Genomic DNA, 18,148 nt, shown 5'->3' on the forward strand with positions numbered 1-18,148 from the left:
TCTTCCCTTGTGGTGGCATAAGGGGCAGCAAAAGCTTTAGAGCTTTAGGTTGGTATCCTCACAATTCTGGCAGAGAAGCTCACACTTAACTTTCAAAAACCCAGAGGCGGGGGAAGAGAGAGAGAGACACAGAGAGAACATTCCACTTTTTCAAGAGTCCCAAGGAGAAATCCCCAATTCTATTCCATGGGATTACATGCCTGTCCCTGAATCTATGGCATTGAGAGCAAAGCATGTGAGATGCTCTCATTCGCCTGGTCTGGGTCATGTGCCCCACCACTGACTTTGGTGGGGGGAGGGGGTGGAGGTCAATAATATCCAAAGCACATGGACTGGGAGGGAGAGACGGATGGTTCCCCAGAGGAAAACCAAGGTGTTTTTAGCAGAAGATGAAATAGATTCTGGGTAGACATAAAGAACAGATGTCCACTCTAATTAGTAAAAAATTGTTAATTTACTAAAGATACCGTGAGGAACATGGAACAGAGGATGTACAACAAAAACCCTACAGCAAACAACCTGACAATACCACTTAAACATCTCACCAGAACCCTCTTCTCACTGTGCTGCCCCACCCCCACCTTTAGGTGCCCCATTTCTCTTTCTCCCCTCCTTTCCCACACAGCACCCTGACTTGCTGACTGCCCTCTCTCACTTATGACCACAAACTACTGTATTGCCTATCTTCTGCTCAGCAAAGCAAAACACCTACAATCAATAGAATGCACCTCTTTAGAAAGCAGGAAAGTTTTGGGATTAAACTTTATTGCTTAAATATACCCTTGGGGGTCTCACAATCATGCAAGCAACTTATCAAAGCAAAACTTCCAAATGTTTGCAAATATTTAACCCAGAGAAACTTTAACACCAGCTGCTAAGATGATACATTTTCTCGCCACTACTGCTTATATGCTTGTTTAAAGAATGCTTGTTTTGTAGTTTTGTACTTCATGTTTGTGATTTCAATCCATTAATTATTCCACTAAAATCTTATTGTGTAATGGTTATTTAATATAACATTATATGCATGTATCATGATTTTGAAGCAGTCATCTATTGTCAGACATTTAGGATGTTTCCATTTGTTATCATATTATAAGCAACATTGACATTAACATATGCTCATAACCGTTATGTTTTTCTCTGAGTGTTGCCTTAGGATCTATTACTAGAATTGGAATTTCTTAGCTAATGGGGTGTGAACGTTTTTATGGCTCTTCATACAGTTTGCCAAATAGCTCTTCAGAAAGGCTAAAGCCACGTACCTTTCCCTAGCATTGTATGAGAATGGAATAAACTCATGCTTGTCTTCTGAGCATTTCCTTCTGTGCCTTTAAATGCAGTACCTGTTGAGCTCTGAGAAAATCATAGAGTCCAATTGTAAAGCAAGGATGGTGACATGGTACTTCTCCCATTCTATTAAGTGTTAAACCCTTCCAGAAAAAAAGCAAAATATAGAGATAGTAATTGTGCCCTCCCATGCTTTCTTTTTTACCTTTCATTTCATCCACCCAGTTTCTCAACCCCAAAACTTATAAATCACTTTTGACTCCTCTCTTTTCCTCACTCCTTCCCATATTTAATCTTGAATCAACCCCAATTACTTCTACTTCCAGCATATAACCTGAATTCATATGATTCTCTTCATTGCCTTGGCCACCATAGTAAGTCAAACCACCATCAGCTCTGGCCTGGACTGTTAAGAGCCTAACTGTTTTCTAAACTCTTGTCCAAGTAGCAACCAAAGTGATCTTATCAAGATGGAAAGTAATGCAGGCATCTTCCTGCTTAAACCCTTGAGTAGCTTAGAATAACGATCCCTCTCATTTCTTCAACCTTATCTGCACCACCTTCCCTTAAGGAACAAAGTGTCAGCTCCACTGTCTCCTTTCTGTTTCCAAAGCACTTTAAGTACCTTAACATCGGAGAGCCTTTCATTCCCCAGATCCTTATATGGCTGGTTCCTTCAGGTCATTCACATCTCAGCTCAGATATCCTCTCCACAGTGAGTCCTCCCTGGCTATCCAGTCGAAAGTAGTTTCCCTCAACTCCTCTCACCTTTCCTCATCCTACTGCCAGAAGTGTTATTCTAAAGCATGCCTGAACAGGACGACTTACGGCTTATGAAAGGAAGTACCGGTATCTTAACATGATTTTCAAGGCCCTCTATACTCTAATCCACTTCCCAGTCTTTTTTTTTAAGGACTAATTCCCATCTACCAACACACACACATGCACACACACGCACACGCACACACATCATTTGCTCATCATTCCTAAATTTCTTCCATCCTCCTGTCCTCCATAACTTTGCTCAAGTTGTTCCCCTAGGATGAGTATTCTCTACACACTAAAATACTTGTTTCTCAAGCTGATTCTCAAAAACAACCTTTTCCAAGACAATTTTGTTGTTTCTTCAAGCCAAAATGAATCACTTCCCTGTAACAGAGAAATGACAAAGAGATTCCACTTTGATTGGTGACCTCTTCCTGAGGAAGATGAGAAGAATTCTGAAGTTTCATTCAGGCTATCACAGAAGGAGGTCTTCTCTGATAGGTGATCAATTAGTCATATCTGTTTGGGGCTTAGGAGTAGGAGTTCCTGCTTTAGGAATTTGCTTTGTAAAATATAATACTTCACCTTGGGCATGTTTCTTTCATGCTGTATATAATATTTATTGATTCATATTCTTCCTTTGCCTTTGAATTGTCAGAAACTTAAATTTCATCTGTTAGGGCCTGGCGTAGTATGTGTCATGTGATACATGACCAAAATATTCTTATTAAACTTAATCTTCTCTATAATGACCTTCCAATATAGGCCAAGGGAGACAATGGGGCTGGAAACCAAGTAATGACTGAAGAGCTGTAGGGAATGGACTGAAAGTCAAAACTATCCTCTGACTTTTGGCTGAGAAAATGATGCTGACCTGGAACTGTGGTTTTCTAGAAAGGGCAAAGAGTCTATCATCAGATGACTCTCAATCCAAATGCCAGGTTTGCCACTTCTTAGCTGCCTCATCTTTGGAAATCTGCATAATCTCTCTGGGCCTTGTTTTCCTAATTGTGAAACGGGAACTCGAATACCTATTTCATAAAATGTTGTGAAGATTAATGCGAAAATATATGTAAATGAACAAGCCTAGTGGGTGAGACTTCACCAGCCCCCAATAGATCTTGGGGGTCTCCCCTTCCCATTGACCAGGTGCACATTTGGTGGCTCTCTTGCCTAATGTGGAGACACCTGTGAAACTTCAGATGACTTGAAAGGAAACAAGCTGGCCAGATTCCCTGACAGAAAGAATTCCAGACACAACCCCAAATGACAATTCAGAGCCTAGACTTTCAGAGTCTAAATTTGGCAATAAAGCATTAAGTTTTTCTTAGCTCACTTTCCATCCCATCAGGCTCCTTTAGTCTTGGCTCCTCCGCTCTTCTCTTTTCATAGAGTAAACAAGCTATTAAGCTACAGCAGCACGTTCAATACCTCAAGAAAATTCCCCCCTTGCCCCTACGCAAGGCTCACCTGAGGCTCTGGCCAGCAAGGGAAGAAAGGAGATAGTAAAAACAGCACACACGCCAATCCATTTCCTGAAAGCTCACCTCTGGAGCTTACATGACCTGTGAAATAGTCCCAATTCTGTGACACTTAACTTTCTGATCATAAGAATAAAGTCATTTTCAATCTCTGTGTTAGACGTCTAATTTAAAATACATACATACACTCCCTTTTTCCCCCACAATGTCTGTTCTTGAATTGAATGTTCTCACATCCCCCATGCCTCAAACATAGGCCCTCCTTCACCCCCACCATCCATGTGGTTTGCTCATGAGAGAAGCCGAGAGATTAGGAAACTCTTAGCACTGAGCAGCGTTATATATCTAATGCTAATTCTCCAAAACTCATCCCCAGTGGCTTGCTGGATTACTGAAAAGTGAGGGCATAAAATATAAGTCACAGAAGGTCCTTGGTGAGCCCTCACTTTGCAGATGGAAAACTGAGGCCTGAGAAGAAAAAGGTTTTCCTAAAGTTAGATAGCAAGGTATCGGCAAAATCGCCTCCTAATACCATGCTTTTCTGTTTCACCATATGCACAATCACAAGGGCCTAAATAGCCTTCTCATTTCACCATTACACCACTTGGGAAAGGCAAATCATTTGTTGATTACACATTGCCAAGTAAATGTTTATTGAGCACTTGCTATGTACCTGCTGATATATGTGCATTATATTGTTTGGTTCTCACCAGAACCCCAGGTGGCTTAGTCATTATCTCCACCTTAGAAGGAAAAGCTGAAGGTTAGAAAAGGTACAGCACTTGCCCAAGGTTGTACAGGTATAAGAGTGAAGTGGAATTTGAATTCCGGAAGTTTGACTTCACAGGACAGCTACTCATCTGCTACTTGATCCTGTCTCATTATTCGGAGCCCTTCACTAGTGGCGTACCCTTCAGCACCTTCAGACATCTAGCAGAAACCAAAACGGTACAGTGGGAAATGCACAGTGCTGGAGGTCCAGGCCAGTGAGCAAGGGAAGCCAATGCAGCTGGTGCATTGCCAAGGGATGCAGGGAGGTGAGGGGCTCACCTAGGATTGGTGCTGCTATCCTTGTGAGTCTTTGGAAGGACCCACCTATAGCATTGCCTTGCACCTGTTCTTTTGTCTGATCTACAAGAACAGATAGCTGAATACCAGCAGCAGGGCCCAATCAGATCCAGGGCTTCCTTGGTCATCAAGAGTAGCTGCTGTGATTGTTCCCAGGGCAATGAAAACTGCATGACCCAAGATGCTGAGGCATCCATTTTCTGTTTCTCTATATTCTCTGTAAGGACAGAATAATGTATCCCTCCACCCTCACTCCATCCTGCCAATGGACCCCAGCCTTGCTTCAAATCCATTTCCCCTGTTCCTCTTAAAAAAGAAAGAAGTGCTTTTGGATAATGCAGAGAGCAGGAATCCTGTTTTGGCCTTGAGAGTATAGACCAGTTTTGCTGGTTTAGCTGATTTAGTCACTGATTAGGAGTCTGCAGTCTCATTTCAGTCCTGTTATGGACTCCTCTCCCTGTCCTGTCACTTCTTCTCTTTGGGCCTCACCTTTCCCATTTGTTTAACGGTATGAACTCTACTGAAGCTGCATCTCAGGTAAACATGTCCAGCTGTCATGTTCTACATTCGTCGTGCTCTGAGTTTTGATGGTGGGGTAGAGTTGAAATCACAAAGCAAAGGCACGTACCCAGGCACTGTGCTGGTTATGAGGAAAGAAACAGTGGAGGAGCAGTGAAGGAGGCAGACAGGGAGCAGCCCTCAGGACAGGTGCTAAAGAGGAGAGGGGTCACAGAGGGCCAAGAAGAAGGGATAAGGGCTGGCTCCTCAGATCTTTGTGTGGGACACTCGCTGTTTGCTGGGCTTTAGGGAAGGTATGCACAGGACCTCAGGGCCTGGATTTTTGCTCCACCAGTCCCCTCATATCTTACATTCTGATTGTTTGTTTTCCTCTGAGCCGTCCTCAGAACCACCATGAACACTTCTTTGTTGACAATGTTGGGAAGGATGAGCAGTGAGTTTCAAAGCCTGCTTAGCCAGAAAAGGTAGTTATGAATTCTGAAACACACACGCGCGCACACACACACACACACACACACACACACTCCTTGTCATGTTTAATGGAGCTTTAATAAGAATAATATTTAAGAGCGCTGTAGTCTAAGATGACGTCTATGAAACTCCCTAGAGAACTTGTGATAGCAATTCCTGTCACAGGGATAAGGACGCAGGTGGACTCACAACATTAAGATTCAAAACTACTTAGACAAGCTAGAACATTGGCAAAAAAGAAAGATAGCAGAGACAAACATCAAGTCCAGCATTTGGGTCCAAAAACTAAATTTCTCCCCACCCAGAATCCTTGTACCAGGTTCTGGGAAAGAGGCTGCAAGATATCCTATAGCCACCAGTGCCACACACATGAACTTGGGCTGAGCTAATGGAGAAGAATGCTTGTATTTGGGAATCAGGCTGGCTCGAAAGTATTCTGGAGTGGAATCTTCATCTGCTATCCAGGAGACTCACACATGCAATTTCTGCGATACGCATTCATACATACTCTCCAAAGGAAGCCCAGAGTGTAGTAGAAAGGACTTCACAGGCCTAGATTCAAAGCCAGGTTCAGCTTACTATCTTTGAGAACTTGGGCAAGTTACAGCTGAGCCAGTATTTCTTGAGCTGTCCTCAAATATGCTTCTCTTGACTGGTTGTTGGAAGTACTAAAGATAATGTATGGTTACACTTCTCAGATGAGGTTGGCAAATTCCTAGGAGTATTTGGCAGTACTCTTGGGAGTATGGGAGACCATGGCATAAACACTGGGCATCCTCCCAGGGTGTTTGTTTTACTCAATGGCAAATCATTCACAACCTGGTTTTATACTAAGTCAGAGATCTATTATTGAGTAGAAAGAAAAATAGATTGCCCGTTTTAAAGCTTAAAGTAATAAAGAACTTTCAAGACGCGGACAGCGGCTGCATGGTCTATGCCCCTAGTTTGGGAATACACATTCACTTTCTCTGTCTTCAGGGTACTTCAGCAGAAAATTTGAGAAGCTTCGGTGTATGCAAACTACCTAGCATGGATTCTAGCACATAGTAAGCGGTCAATAATTAGTAAATGTCATTATTTGGAATTTCTGGAATGTGATCGTCCCATTGGCTCCTGCACTAGTAAGACAACACATGCGTGTGGTGTCAGATCCAGTGAGGAATATCCCGTTTTAAGAGATTACACAATCACATTAGAATGTGTCTAGATGAAAGGGCAATGGCCAGGTTGGTGAGAGGTCTGGAAATTCTATTATGTGAAAAACAGTTCTAGTAACTGGGGCTCTTTAACCTGGACAAGAGACATCAAAAAAGATTCTTCCAATATCTGAGGAGCTGAGAAGTAGAAGACAGAGGAAACATTCTGAATAAGCAGACTATGACCAACCAAGGTGAAATAAACAAGGAACTGATGAAAGCCTCTATAAAAGGAAACACTTTTTAACATTTGAGTACTCGGGTAGTGGGAAGCAAAGTACAGTGGTTAAGAACTCAGCTTCTGGAACCAGACTCACGAGGTTGAAATCACGGCTACTTTAACCTGTAATAACTTTGTGAATTTGAGGCAAATGAGTTAACTCTTTGGCTGAGTTCCCTTGCCTATAAAATGGTGATAATGATACACACTTCAATCTTGTTGTCAACATTAACAAAAAAAGTATGTGAAGCATCTAGGACAATAGCTGATATAGAGTAAATGCTCAATACATTATTTCGTACAGAAGTTGGCTAGACATGTATATTTGGGAGTGTTATGAACTGACTATTTGTGTCCCCCTTACTTAGCTCCCAATGTACTGGGATGAGGAGCTGGAGCCTTTGAGTGGTAGTTAGGCTTAGATAAGATCCTGAGGATGGAGCCCCCATGAATGAGATTAGTATCCTTATCAAAAGTCACAAGAGAGCTTGCATCCAGTCTTTCTTTTCCACTGTGTGAGGATACAGAGAGATGACAGCCATCTGTGAACCAGAAAGTAGGCCCACACCAGACAGTGCATCTGCAAGTGTCTTGATCTTGGGTTTCTCAGCCTCCAGAACTGTGGGAAATAACTATTTGTTGTTTAAGCCACCCAATCTATGGTAATTTTGTTATAGCCGCTCAAGCATAGTGAAACAAGGAGACACCAGGATACAGGGGATGCTCAAAGCTATGGATGTTTGTTATAAGACTGCCCAAAAAGAGAATGTGCAGGGAGAAAAGAAGAGAGTCAAAGCAAATTGAAGCCCTGCAACAGTACTTAGGAAGCATTCAGCACAAATAGTCAAAAATCCAACTAACAGTGACGTAACTTATTAATAAAGCCATTTAATAATTTTGCATAATAAGAATCATGAAAGTAGATGATTCTGAGGTTAGTCCAGAGTTCAGTGATGTCGGCTAAGGTACAGGCTCTTTCTGTTTTCTGTTCTGCCATTTTTTGCATGTTGACTATTTATCTTCATGCCTCAAGATGGCTGCCAAAGCCCAATCCCCATGCCCTCACTCAACCATGTTCAAGGCAGGAGTATAAAGTAGAGACAAGAGGTTTTCATCTTGTGAGATTCTGTCTTTCATATAAAAAACTTATTTTCAGAAGTTCTCCAACAGATTTTTTCTTATGTCTCGTTGGCTATATCTGGTTTAAAAGTGAGTCACTAGTATAGGAAAATGGGATTACTATTCCTGCTTAGACTAACCATGATGTATGCCCCCAGGTCTGAGGTAGGAGCCTACTTCCCTAAAATCAATAGATCTCTGTATAAGAGCTAAATAGAATTGGGAGGCAGTGACTGCTAAGTACTTGGTGTTACTTAGTAGTAACTACTTGGTGTTACAAGCCTTTCTGAGTGTTACTTAGGGTAACACCAATATTTAAAAGGTAAAGAGAAGGAAAAAAGACAGTGAAGGACATTGCAAAGGAAATACCACGGAAAATGAAGGAAGTGTCAAGGAAATGAAAAAAGAAGAAAGTTTCAAGGAGGAGAGAGAGGTCATCACAGTCAAATGCTTTAGTCTTTCGGTTAATAAGAACTGAAAGGTCCACTGAATTGGTGCTTGACAAACTGAGCAAGAGCAGTTTCCATGGGGTGGTAGGAGCAGGAGCCAAAAGGAAAGTTTGTAAGAAGTTGAATGAGGGAAGGACAACAGGAAAGGAGGACAACAGGAGATGGAGATAACTCTTTCTAGTTATCTAACTGTAAAGAAAGAGATAGATGAATAATTGCTGGAGGAGAACACAGAGTCAAGAGAGGGTTATTTTAAGAAAGGAGAAACTTGTAGTGTATTTATCAGGGGAGATCAAGCCAAAATAAAGAAATATATTAAAGAGTTAGGAAAGGGAGAAAGAAAAAAGATGGGGGGGAAAAAAAAACATGTATTAAAGGATGGGGTCAAGAACACATGTAGAGGTCAACATAAAAATAATGACGTTATTTCCACTGAGACATTATAATGAGAAGGGGTAGAAAAATTGGGGGAAGGCAGAAGGAAGTAAGGACAGGTATGGATACAGATAAAACTTACATTTTAGATTCATAAAAGGCACTCAGAAGGGCTTGTAACACCAACCGCATGGGAAAGGAAGTTGGGAGGGGTGATAACTGAAAAGAGTTTTCTGTAAAGAGTTAACCTCAGAAAATGAGGCTGTTCCCAGCTCTGGACATGGAGAGAAGAAGAAAAAGGCCACATTTGCCCATCTTTCTTGGGAGAGTTTTATATCAGTCCTTTAGATTCTAAATGAAAATGGGCACCAGAGGTCCAACCGGGCATATGGCGTAATTGTTTCTCCAGAAAAGGCCTCCATGCTCAGAAAAACATTTCCTCCCATCCAACATTAGGGGAGAGCCCAGCACTCCTGCACTGCCCCTTAAGCCCTTGGCATTTTATCTAAGGGGAGCTTTTGGAGCCCTCTCTATTGACAAGTGTCCTAAGTGATGGCTTCATTATTTCTAGTAGGTCAGGCCTCATGAGTCTTCAATTAAGAGAAAGTTTTTCTTTCCATTACCAGACACATTTTAAGGAAAATGCTCAATCCATTGGAGACAGTAGTGGCTTATCTTCCTCAGAAGAGATGCCTTTGGCCCACTGTTCCTATAAAACAGCCATAACTCAGACAAAATACTCCATCAGGGACAGCATAACAAATCCTTGACGGGCTAGAACCAAAATGTAGTTGAAAACCAATTTTGTTCAGAATTATCCAATTTTTACATTTTGGCTTGCATGTCATTCAGGGTTAGTAGAGGGTGCTAGGCTGTAATTTTTATTCCTTTGAAATAAAGCTCTTATAGTGAATTCAAATGCATAGGATTGTCTGAAGGACAGGGCCACAATGATAATAATAACTTTAGGATACATTTTATGACATACAGAATATTTTGCCATACATTTCATCCTCCCAACACCCTGGGAGATAGATGGTCACTGCTTCCCTTTCAAAGACAAGCAAATGGAGATTCAGAGAGGTAAAAAGATTCTCCCGAAATCATAGAGCTAAGTGTCAGAGAGAGGATTTGAACCCAGGTATTCTTACTTATTTCTATTAGCTCAAGTTTCCACATCTTCAAAAATGGGGGTGATCGTAATAGCTACTTCATAAATAAAGATTACATAAGATAAAGCCTTTAAGTCAGCCTCTTCTGTGGATTGTTGTTTGAGAAAATGTTGGAACAGGTCAAACAAAATTGTTGAGAAATTCTAGCAGGGAAACAGTAGGCTTCAGTGTAGGGAGGCACACAGGGCAAGATTCTTGACTGCAAAGGATATAAACTGACTCTGGCTAAGTGAAGCAGCAAAGAAATATGTTGGGCAGGTATTGAGAGGCTCCACGATTCAGTCAGAAAGCTGGAGATCCTGGTTCAGGCAAGGGGCAGGAGCTATGGGAAGCTGAGTGGCCCCATTCACAGCCAAGGGCACATCCCAGACACAGTCTGCTTAGACACTGGACACAGCCTCTGCCCCTGCTAGATCCTAGACACCGTACTTCAATCACCCAAGTACATTCTAAATGAGTCAGTGGACTAGATGTACAATCTAGTTGGAGTATCTGATTGCCCACCATGTCTATGCACCAACTTCCAGAGGTGCAGAGAGAAAGTGTCTATTTAGCCTCTTCACCTCCACAGACTTACGTAGGGCAAACTCCCCATATATGGAAAGGAGCTTCAGTTTCTGCACAGTAAACAGAATGGCAAATGCTCACTACAGGTGGTCTAACTAAATTATGTTCTTAATCTGACTTCCCTTTTCCTATGGAATTTTTCTAATACTTCCTCATCGATAACTGGTGGGCTCCTCAGACTGAGATATTTTCATGTCCTGATAGAATATTGTCATTTCCATGTCCATGCTTTCAGCAATTCTTCTTCCTATTTCTGAAAATACCTCAAATTTGATCTGTGATTTTCTCCAACTCTCCAAATCCTAGAAACTTCCTTGATGAAAATGGTCCTCTCTAATCTCCCAGGTCCCACTGTGTTCCCTTGAAAGCACGTCAGTCTAGTTCATGGAATTAATGACTTGACCCCGTGTAGTACCCGTTCATTAATCAATTGATGGACATGCTGCTATGAAGAGAGGACCAGGATTCAGTTTCTGGTCTACCACCAACTTGATGTATTGCCATGAGCAAGTCACTGTTATTCTAAGCAGCTGCCTTATAAATGAATGGCATAGATTAAAATCCATGGTTTACAATCTGGCTCTTCATTAGAATCACAAGGAAGCAACTCAAATATGAATTTCTAGGATCCAGCAAAAATCTTCTGAATAAAGATCTTCCAGAGTGAAGATTCCAGTCCAGAGATCTATAGGGGTGTTTTGTTTTCTTTCTTTCCTTTTTTGTTTGTTTGTCTTGTTTTGTTTTGGGGGAGTTGTTTGTTTGTTTGTTTTGATTTAAGCTCACCAAGTTATTCTGATAATAAGTCAGATTTGGGACCCCTGAACTTTAAGATTTCTTGTCTCTTTCAGCTTTAGGAAATGGTGACATAGTAGTAGTATGCAGTAGTTACGGATTCCATCTCTGAGGTCAGAAAGAAGCAGATTCTGGTTCTCACGCTCTAGCTCTGAAACTTGATCAAGTTACTCAATATCTCAGCCTCAGTTTCTCCATTTCCAAAATGAGGGTGATAAATGCACCTGCCTGCTCCATGGGATTTTTGCAAGGATTGAGTGAGATAAAGCATTTGACCTCTGAGCCTAGGGTGACCCATGAACAATATTCAGTAATGGTAGCTGGATTATTACGATGACAGCGGGAGGACCGCTGAGGCATCGGCTGTGTTGGGGGAGGCTTGAGGAAAGCTGGTGGAAACATGACTTTCTTTTCTCTGTTTTTGTGCTTGATTTAACTGTGTAAAAATATAACTGATGAACTTAAAATGTTCAGGATGTTGGCGTTTTTCCCCTTTTTTTCTGGCTGCGACTTCTCAGAAGAGGCGTTCCCAAAGAGGAACATCTCGGCCACCCCAGCCAGTATCTGACTTGCTGCTGCGTCTTGGCTCAGGCCTGAATGTGGTCCATAGTAAGCTGTTTTGCCTTAGTGACTCAGCATAGTAGGCTCTTTTTCATTCCTCTCTCATTCCGCAGCCAAGAAATTCTCCCACCTCTCTTTGCCGTATGCTACTGAAATTGCATTTTGTGTCATCTACTGGGAGATAACATAGTTAAATTCATGCTGGGAACCTTATAAGGGTAGAAACACTTTGCAGGATGGACGTCATAACAGCAAATTGAGGGTGAGTGCCAATAATAGATTTCTTGATTGTTTTTTTTCCTTTGCACATTCTTCAGGGTTCTCCAAGGGGGACAGAAATGACATGGCAGTCCAGAAATAGTCCTGGGAATCAGACTGAGGTAGGAGTCTGAGCAGACAGAGAAACCAAATGCAGCCCACACCTTCCCAACCCCAAATGTGTGCTGCCTGCACCCCCCCAAACTGAAGGTCACTTCCCTGTGGCACATGGTTGGAGCAGCGGAAAGACAGCTTTGGTGTTGGACAGCTCTGGGTCTCGATGTCCTCTGTCTTTTACCAGTCACATGACCTTGGGCAGGTTGTCTATGTTCTGAGCCCCCTCTTGTTCGTCTTCATGAGCAAGAGTCTGCTGATGAAATGAGGTAGCATTGTAAACCTGTCTGCCACACAGTAGGGGTTCAGAATGTGTTGGATCATGTTGCATTCTCTCTTTTCTCAACTAGCCCCATGTTGGCAGCATCAGTCTATTTCAAATTGCAGTCCACAGAGGGGTGATTCTAGATTGTTCCAACAGGAAAGACCCCAAGAAAGCCTTGGAATATGCTGTGTAGTGTAAACAAAACACACTCAGCTCAGAGTCCAACTCCAACTCTAGTCCTGTTTTGTGACTTACCATCTTCTTGTCCTTGAATATATTATTAAGCGTTTCTACATTTGCTGATGGCGTCCTATGGGGCAGGTATTATACAGAATGTGCCTTATTTTACTTCATCTCATAGTAACCCTTATAGAGTAGAAATGACTGTCCTCATGTTATAGAAAAGGGAACTAAAGGACAGAAATATTCAACAACTTGCCCAAGGTCACATCAGTAGAAGAGGTGAAGCTTGGATTTGAACCCAGTTCTTTGGTTCCCAAGCCCTTCTTTCTAATTGTAATGATACCTGACTTCTGCTTACTCCTGACCTCATTTTCTTCTCCATCTGCAAAAGAGGGGATAATAATCCATGTCTACCCCTACCTTCCAGGGACTTTTAGAAAAAACATATAAAATCGTGGATTAAGGGAGCTTTGTACACTGATAGGACAACTTAATGTAAAGAATTGAAGTCATCACAAAGTCTCCTCGATCCTTTGAAAAAATTTCCCATCCCCAAAGAAAATGAAGACTGTAAGGATCACTGTTCATGCTGCACCCAGCAATGTGAGACTGGGGACAAAAAGGTTTTGCAGCTACACGGTGGTATATTGAGTAGGGTAGAGTACACACTGAATCTGTATTTATACTTGGGAAACCACGCTGTGCTTAAATTAGCACTTGAAGAATAAAAGCTTCTCTAAGGCTGCCCTTCTTAAGTAACAGAGGCTAACATTTCTAGAACCACAGACAACAGTATTCTGAAAGCAATAGCAAGATGTTTTGAATTCATCCTCAATCCTTACCCAGCAATCTGTAATCCATCCTAAATCAAACCTCTTTTCCAACATTTGTGGCCCAAGCAAGGTATAAATAAGAAAGACTGTCAGACATTTCTCTAGGATCTTTTGGTTTCTTTAACGGTATGTTACTCAGAAGTCACAATATTTGTTGCAAAGGGGCCTAGAGTCATTTAATTCATCAGAGATGCCTATGGCACCATTGCGCTGGTAAAGGAATCCACTTTCCAAATTTATGAAAACCACAGAACTAACATCCAAGCTTTGTCTTGAGCTTTCCCCTAATTTATTAGAGTCACTTCTGCTGTTCAGTAACCCCAAAATTCCACCTAGCTGCCTCCTGGGGCTTTGCAGAGATCAGCATTTGCTCTGGGGAGTTCATCCTTATCCAGGATTTTTATCAGATACACACTCATGCATACTACACACACACACACACACACACACACACACACACACACACACACACACACAACATCCACATCACCAATTCCCATGGAAACCAAACAAGGGGGGAGAATTGAAAGGCAGTACAGAAACTACAGAAGAGCTCTCTGACCCTGCTATGTAATTCACCTCAGATCTACAGCTCCGAGAACCCTCTTAGGATTCTGAAGGGCTATGAACGTTCTATTACTGTCTAATTTATTGATGTAGGGTAATTTCATTTTCTCTTTTTTTTAAATTTTCACATTTACTTTTTAATTTTTTTATTAGTTTCAGTTTTATGATGTTATGTCTAACATAATGATTAGACATTTACACCCTCACAAAGTTATAACTGCCCCCCCAAGTCTACTACCCCTCTGACATCATACATAGTTATTACAATACCATTGACTATATTCCCTATGCTATACTTTACATCCCATGAATGTGTGTGTGTGTGTGTGTGTGTGTGTGTGTATATATATGTATATATATATGTACATATATATATAATTATAGTTGACATTCAATATTATTTTATATTAGTTTCAGGTGTACAGTCCATTGGTTGGACATTTATATAATCTATGAAGTGATCCCCCCATATGTCCAGTACCCATCTGACACCATACATAATCTTTACATTATAGATTATATTCCCCATACTGTGACATCCCTCTGACTATTTTGTGACTACCAATTTGTACTTCCTAATCTCTTCATCTTTCTCACACATCTCCCAACCCCCCTCCCATCTAACAACCATCAGTTTGTTCTCTATATCTATGAGAGGTGATTTCTTTAAGTTGACAATACAAAACCAAATTATTGAGCATCACAATGAGAAAATAAGAGAGATGCTAATTTTAAAGCAACCACACTGCCACTGGAGTGGACAGAAGCCATTTTTGACTTTTGATCCAAAAGTCACCTTTGCCCAATAAAATATTATGGATATGGGAAGCAAGAAGGAGAGAGAATGAGAAAAATACGAACATTAAATATTTTCCTCACTCCTTGAATAGCTATAAATGGGGCTGAGTAAATAAAATACATACATACAATAGAAAATTATGCAGCCTATATAAAGAATAAGTTAGAGTTTTAGGTACTATTAGGGAAATATGTCTAAGTTACATAGTTATGAAAAAGAATTGCAAAGTTACATTATTGTATTAATCCATTTGGGTAAAAATAATTATATGTAGAAAAAGTATGTCTTTACTTTATTATCATTCATGTATAGAAAAAATTTTGGAAGAATGTAAACCAATAGATTTCCAGTGTTGTATCTGTCAAGTACAATTATGGAGAATTTTTATTTTCTAAGTCATTCATTTCTGTAAAGTTTTTTTTTTAAGAGTGAGAAACTGCTATACTTACAGTCAGAAAAAGTGACAAAGTTGAGCAAAATTATCTTTCTCTGCTTTAAGGGGACTGATAATATTGAGACTTTGGAGGACCCCTATACTGATATCTACAATAGCATGCCTTGAAGCCTTCGTTTCCCTGGATGAGCAGATGTATCTGGATACCCAGACATGCCATATTCAAGCCAAGTCTCTTTTCTTCTATTTTTGAAAAACCAAAAAAACCACAGTGACTTATGTTCATCATTTCTGGTCCAATAGTAGCCAAGTGGGAGGGTGGCAGAATTCCAGGTTCTGATGGATGACAAGCCTTCAGTGGTCAAAATGTTAAAGATCTTTTCTTCTTCTCCTCCTTTTGTGGGTTTTGTTCCCCTTTAGCACTTGCAAAATACATTTACAGAGTTGTTGTATTGACAGGTCATCAGTCATCAGTCTGTAACATTGCCAAGCACCAGTCTTCCTGTCTACTGTGGACTCTGGTCCGTTCTCAAAACAGAATGGCATCTAGCATGTACGCAATATTTTGACTGAGAAGAAACATGAAAGGGGACACTTGGTCTGAGTTTTCCCTTAACCCAATTTCTTGGCAGGATTTCTGATTAGAGAATGGGAGACCCCCTTGGACAGCCAAACAGAGATCATCAGTTTAAAATTTAACTACAACTAGCCAAAGAGAGTGTTAATTTTTTGTTGTTGGGAGCACTTGCTTGGTAGATATACAGAAATCACATGAACCCCCTTTCTCCAAGGACCACTTTATGTACTCTCATCTACCAGGTTTGTTCTACACGAGCTTCCTGTAGCCTCCCAACCCCAGTTTCATCTGGGAGGAGCACTTGATTCACCAGGGCCAAACACACGTTTCTGGGAACTTGTGTTTGGAAATCAAATCCATCAATTTCATTTTTGAGGCTAGAGCAGATAAGCTCCAAACCTGGGAGCTGTGGCACTGGTACAAGTCAAAAGAATGTGCCGGTGGTGTAGCCACCATGGAAGACAGTTTGGTGGTTCCCCAAAGAATTGAACAGAATTATCATATGGTCCAGCAATTCTACTTCTGCGTATATATCCACAAGAATTGAAAGCAGAGACGTGAACAAGTATTTGTACGCCAATGTTCATAGCAACTTTATTCACAATAGCCAAAAGGTAGAAATAATCCAAATACCCACCAACAGATGCATGGATAAACAAATGTGGTACAAAAAGGAATGAAATGCTGATATAAGCTACAACGTGGATGAACCTTGAGGCCATTATGCTGAGAGAAATAAAGCATACATAAAAGGCTGAATATTGTATGATTCCACTTATGTGAAGTATCCAGAGTAAATTTATACAGACAGAAAATAGAACCATGGTTGCCATAACATAGAAGGAGTGAGGGAGAAATGAGGAGTTATCGTTTAATGGTACAGACTTTCAGTTTGGGCAGAGAAGAAAAGTTCTGGAGATGGATGGTGCAATGACTGCACAATCATGTGAAAGTACCCACTGCTCCTGTGCACCTAAAACTAGATGGTACTCTCTATGTTATGTATAGTTTACAATGCAAAAGAAGAAGAAGGAGAAGGAGAAGGGAGAGGAAGGAGAAGAAGGAGAAAAAGAAGAAGAAAGAAGGAATGTGCCACAAGCTCTGGCCAATACTGAAATTCCAGAACTGTGGAGCTAGGGTGGCAGCTTCGAACAAAATTCATTCAATTTAATTCCACAGCTATTTCCTGAGTACCATGTACTAGGTGTTAGGCCTGCTAGGAGGTTATTCAAAGGATATAGGGATTAACGAGACCTATTCTAAGCCTCAAAAACTCACACTCTAGGAGGGTTTCAGAAAGTACAGAAACACAACACAAAGTGTGATAAAACCATAACTAAGGAACAAATATACCTTGGAGAACTGAGAATTCAAGGAAGACTGTTGCACACTTGACATTTGAGATAGGCTGTTGGGTATTGGTAGCTGCTATAGACTAAACGTTTGTGTCTCACCCCCGCCCTGAAAAAAACAGTGTATGTTAAAACCTAATCTCCAAAGCGATGCTATTCTAGGTGGGGCCTTTGGGAGATGACTAGCCTAAGGGTGGGGCCCTGAGGAATCGGATTAGTGCCCTTGTGAAGAGGCCTTGGAGAGCTCCCTTCCCCCTTTCCCCATGGGAGTCACAGCAAGAAGACGGCTGTCTGTCTGTTATCCAGGAAGTAGGATCTCATCAGATACTGAATCTGCTGGCCCCTTGATCTTGGACTTCCCAGCTTCCAAATCTATGAGAAATAAATTTCTGTCATTTATAAGCCAACCAGTCTATGGTATATTATTAGAGCAGCCAGAACAGAGTAAAACAGAGGCATTGGAACAGGAAGGGGGCATTCTAAACGGAAAGAATTGTAGGTTAAGCCTGCGAGCCAATTTAAGGAATAGCAAGTAGAGGATGGGATAAAAATAGGAGCAGAGAAGGTGACATTGACCATTTATTTGAGACTTACTATCTGCCAGAAACCACGCGGAATATTTTCCCCATCTCATCTAATATTCACAGCACTCCTAGGTTCCATTAGGTAATATTGTAGAGGATATTCCTGGTCACCTATCCAACAACCTTTATTCCCTCCTCCTTCTTTGCCACCAAACCCTAATTTCGTGTTGGGGTGTT

This window comes from Rhinolophus ferrumequinum, chromosome 11 (genome assembly GCF_004115265.2).
Source record: "Rhinolophus ferrumequinum isolate MPI-CBG mRhiFer1 chromosome 11, mRhiFer1_v1.p, whole genome shotgun sequence".
NCBI lineage: Eukaryota > Metazoa > Chordata > Mammalia > Chiroptera > Rhinolophidae > Rhinolophus > Rhinolophus ferrumequinum.